This window comes from Gossypium hirsutum, chromosome D10, assembly GCF_007990345.1.
Source record: "Gossypium hirsutum isolate 1008001.06 chromosome D10, Gossypium_hirsutum_v2.1, whole genome shotgun sequence".
Taxonomy (NCBI): Eukaryota; Viridiplantae; Streptophyta; class Magnoliopsida; order Malvales; family Malvaceae; genus Gossypium; species Gossypium hirsutum.
This window is the reverse complement of record NC_053446.1, coordinates 55,904,859-55,909,927: the sequence shown is the minus strand read 5'-3', so window position 1 is coordinate 55,909,927 and position 5,069 is coordinate 55,904,859. Positions and strand designations below refer to the sequence as shown.

Sequence of the window (5,069 nt, the reverse complement as noted above, 5' to 3'; positions counted from 1 at the left end):
CTTATGGTTTCCAAAACCCATACTTTGAAATTTTAAGAGGATACTTGGCTATTTGGTCAAATGAGAAATCGAAACCTAACACGTTAAGGCACGTTTTTTCGAATTTTCAAACTCAAAATATTATCTTATTTTGAAAATCTCTTTTTTTGAATTTGAATAAGCACTAATGCGATATTTGATAAGATATGTGTTTAATTCATTCAAACATCGCGTGGGAGCGAACAAATATTTTAAACGTAATGTATAATACAACAATAATGAAGTAATATAACATAACTCCATGGGTAAAAAAAAGTTTAAAAGGTAAATAAAGGTATACAATAATAACAAAGAAGTGATTATAATAACAACACCAAATAATAATAATCATATTAATTACTATTCTAATGCTAAAACAATAAAAATGAATTAAATACTAATAATGATGGCAATAATAATGATGATAATGAAATATAAAAATTGAGAATAATAAAGGTAATAATATAAAAATAAGTGCAATAAAAAAGAATGACAAATAATAAATGGTAACGCAAAAAGTGTAAAAATAAAACAAAAATAATGAAAGTATTGAGTAAATAAAATAAATAAAGCATTTGATTTTTTTTAAAAGGAATTAAATAAACAAAGAAGAAAAAACGTCCAACAAAATAGTTTATATATTAAAAAATGAAAATAAGAACAAAAAAATGAAATTAAATGGACCCAGGACCAAACTGAAATTAAAACAAAATTAAATGATAGAATTTAAATAAAAAAGGTAATCGGGGCCCGAACTAAATGCGCGCAAAGATGCAGGGTCGAAAGGGAAATATTCCCATGCCATTTGAATGGCACCGCTTCAAGGGACAACATCTGCTCATGGTCCATGGGCTAAATTGAAGTAGAAGCAAAATTTACGGCCCAAATTAAAAACAAAAAAGGGATCAGATTGCACTATACGACAAAAGCGGAGGAGCTAAAACTACAAATAGCCCCTCCAAGCCAAAATGCGCGGATCCTAGCCGCATTCGGGTCTGGTCGAGCGCGGGTCGCACAAAATGGCGCCATTTTGGAGTTGAAATACTCAGGTGAAACGACGTCGTTTTACTTATGCTATAAAAGCCAAAATTTCTTCAAAATTTTCATTTCTCCCTTCTTTAAAGCAAAAAAAACCTCCCAAACCCCATTCTCTCCCCAGAACCCGACCAGAGGTACGGCCATCAACCGCCGCGTCGGCTGCCGACCACCGACGACAGCGCCGCCATACGCGGTGGCCGGAGAATGGGAGAACTTCAGATCTGGTCCTTTCAAGCCTCCTAAGCCCGAATCTGTGTTCAAAGTTCCGAAAATGTTAACAAAAATACCCCAAAGACTCAAGAAACCTTTCGGCTTCCGGCCACCTATCCTCGGAGGTGGCTCCCTCGGCCGTCCCGGCGGCTTTGCGAACCCGAATACGGGTAAGTTCTTTCCTTTTCCTTTTTTTTTTATTTTTGCATGTAAGAATATGTATATAAAAAAATAAAATAGACTAAAAAATGAAGCAGAAGCTAAGATGATAATAGATATCAACCTTTGGATTTTTTGATTGATTCTGTTCTCTTAGTATCCTGTTGTCTGTGTAAAAAATTACATGGTTATTTTTGTGGCTTTTATAGCCACAGTTACATTGCTATATCACTGTTCCTTTTGCTTTTGCTTTCGTTCTGCTATTATTTCTATTGTCGTTCTTGTGTTTGTCTCCTTTTTGGCTTTGTTTGCAGGTCTGTTGCAAAGTCAACTTACCGTTTTGGTGCAAATGGATGCTATCTTGGGCGACGAGTGCGCTATGGAGGCACATGGGCAGCAACGGCGCGTTAGGGCACTAGGGTTTCTGCCTTACCGAAACCAATTAAGGTTTTGGGCCTGTCGGGCCTTGGGTCTTTGGGTTTTGTCTGATCTAGGTTCTGTAGTCTGGATACTAGAATATTTTTATGTTTTAGTTTTGTATTATTTTTTTGGGTCTTGGGAATTTGGACAATGGGGTTTTGGGCATGTATATTTTACTCGTTTTATTTTAATAATTGTATTTCGCAATATTTGTGCATGTAATATATTGAAAATATTACTAATATTTTATATTTCAAATATTTTATACACATAGTAAGGGTAAAAAATTAGTTGTAAATTATATTCCCATAAAGTTTCAACTCAACTTTTTTAGTTTTGTAATTTTTGCAAAAATGTTTTCAAGGTGTTGCCAAATTAAATTATTTTATTTTGATTTTTTGACCAATGAGACGATCAAGTTCTTCAAGTTTAACATAATCTACAATTCTCAATAGTCTATGCACATATCGAAGGCTGATTAAAGACGACTGGTTTACATGTGACATCCACAATAACGAAGTTTAGTATGATATCGAAGGTGCTTACCACTTTAATAACTTGCTTTTCGATCGACAAGCATGTGGTAACCAAAGCCAGTAACAGCGATGGGGTGTAAAAGTGCCAACGATTATTGGGTGCCGTCCTCTCTAATAATAAGTTAGAGAATAATTTAATGGGAAACAAATGAAGTGTATGTAGTTGAGAGGCTTGTTAGACCAACCCCCTCAACTACATGCAATTGAGAGGAGACTAATTGATATGATAGAGTTTAGATGATTTGGATGATAAGGAAAATGTTGTTGCCAGACAAGTTTGGCAACAAGGTCCATTGCATTTATCTTTCTCTATTAGAGTCCTTCAAGATGGTCGATAGGTTCGGATGGGTTCTGCGACTTTGGTGTTGTTGTCTAACACTATTAGGGCAACAAGAAAACCAATTGATGAATTAAATAGTTGGTGTTTGCTTATGCAAGCATGAGCATTGATACAAATGTAGTGGTTAGTGTTTATCCCTTAACAATCATGAGAGTTCCCTCTCAATGAAAGCTAAAAATAGAATTGTGTATATGGTAAAATAGTCATATCAAAATTTAAACTTATTATTTTGTACTTCGTTTCACGGGAAAAATAGTTACTTCAAAGTTTCAAGAAGAACACGTTGCAAACTATATTGTAAATATGATAAAATTTTCAATCCATTTTTCATTTTTTTTTATTTTGGAATATTTTTAAGATTTTACTTTTGGTCATATTATTTTTTTAGTGATTTTTTGAACAGCAAAAAGATCGAATTACTTGTGCTCTACATAATTTAAAATTCTTAAATATGGATAGATATGCCAGTGCTTTGATGCTTTGGATGGTAGGGGGAATGTTGATGCTAGAAATGTCTGGCAACAAGATCCATTGCAAATGTCTTTCTCTACTGGAGTCTTCTGATACAACCAGTAGATTTAGCCAGGGTTTTGCAACTATGATATATTTGTACAATGCACTTTGTAGGGTGATACGAGAACCTATCAACAAAATAATGGTTGTTTCCTGCATCTACAAACAAGGGCATAAATACAAATGTTGTGGTTAGTGCTCATCCATTCACAACTATGTGAGTTCCTTTTCAATAGAAGGTAAAAATATATAATTGTGTATAATATCTTGAAATTTATTCAACCATCAATATTTACTATCCCTTATTGCAAATATTTAAATAAATTTAAAAAGTGCTTGGATCATACATGTTATAGAAGGGACTTGATTTGGATGTGAAAAGAAATCGATTGACGAGCCAATGAAAAGGTATGTAGATGTTGAATTCATTTTCCTATTAATGAATATAATTGTATTTGTATATATTTGCAATTTCAATGGATGTTATACTTGGAAAATGTGGTGTTTGTCATCATATCAGAGATAGCTTTCAAGTAATATGTGCTATTCAGGGCATGAGTGGCCATCATCTATTTCCACATCATGGAGTAGGGCCCTAATAGGGTGAAATGACAGTTTGGGTTCGTCAAATATATTGTAGCAAACTCATAGGATAAATCTAAGGGGTTGCTAAAGTATTGACTAACGGAGCATACACTGTGGGTTGTGCTTTTGGACCAACGAGATCAATTTTTAGTTAATTTTACATACTTAGGTTAGATTAAAACTATTGATCCACACTTCATTTAGAGTGTCATAATGCTGTTGATACTCTTGCAATGTGAAGAAAAAGAGTTGAGCTCCTGTATATCCTAGATGGAATCAACTGAGCACGTGCTTTTTTTTTCTGCCCATTCAACTGGGTTGTATAGGGGAGGGGATCTCATGCTTCATTTACAAGCCGAGACGTGAAGGCTATGTAAGTTTCAATAAGTGGTTGGATTCTATGGTGAGATTCATTCGAATTTTGGGTCCCTCACCCTCACAATGCCTGTTATTTGGACTGTGTGGCACATTAGGGCGGCACGTAATGCCTTTGTGTTTTGGTGTGGTCCAAAGCATTTCAATATTTCACTGCCTTTTTCCAATTTGGCCTCCCTCAAGGTGACTGACTTCTTTATCCTCTGCTCCCATTGATCCACCAAGCAAGATGGCCATTAATCGTGATAAAAATTTAAATTGATAGTTAAAAATTTTATATAATAATAAATTAAATTCTTAAAATTTATAAATCATGTAAATTTGGTCATAATTCTGAAAAAATAATTTACAATATTTATATATTATATTATTATCTCAATTTGATATTTTTTAAATTTTTAATTGAAGTCCTTAAATAATAAAAAATATTTTATTTAAATTTAATTAAAAAACCATATTAGTGGAAGAGAAATCAGAAGAAAAGGACGTGACATGTGCGATCATTAATTATTTTCTGCCAATATCAGATGTCTGTATGTGGCTTGGAGAATTTCTAGGAGCCTACGTTATCTACCATACAAAATCATTCATAAATCCCATCCACAGACAAATTTACTTTCAATGTAAATATCTTGTTTCCATATTCAAATTCATCACTTCTAGATTCAAACAAGGTTATAATATTTTATACCTCTATCTATGAATTTTTTATTTTTATTTTTATTTTTAAGAAATTAATTTTTTATTTTTTATTTTAAAATTTAAGTCTATTTGTTAACATTATTTTTTTAATTTTTCAGTATGATATTTTAAAATAAAAATATATATATATTCACTTGGTAGTAATATAACTAAAAAGAAGATGTTGTAATGAA

At 32.8% G+C, this 5,069-nt stretch overlaps 1 long non-coding RNA gene across 1 annotated transcript; it reads left to right on the top strand.

Moving 5' to 3' along the window:
- The first annotated feature begins 634 nt into the window (after positions 1-634).
- On the top strand, positions 635-2,114 carry LOC107915873 (uncharacterized). The gene is made up of 2 exons (XR_001689303.2): positions 635-1,436; positions 1,740-2,114. It is a non-coding gene; the product is annotated as an uncharacterized lncRNA (long non-coding RNA).
- The last annotated feature ends 2,955 nt before the right edge of the window (positions 2,115-5,069 follow it).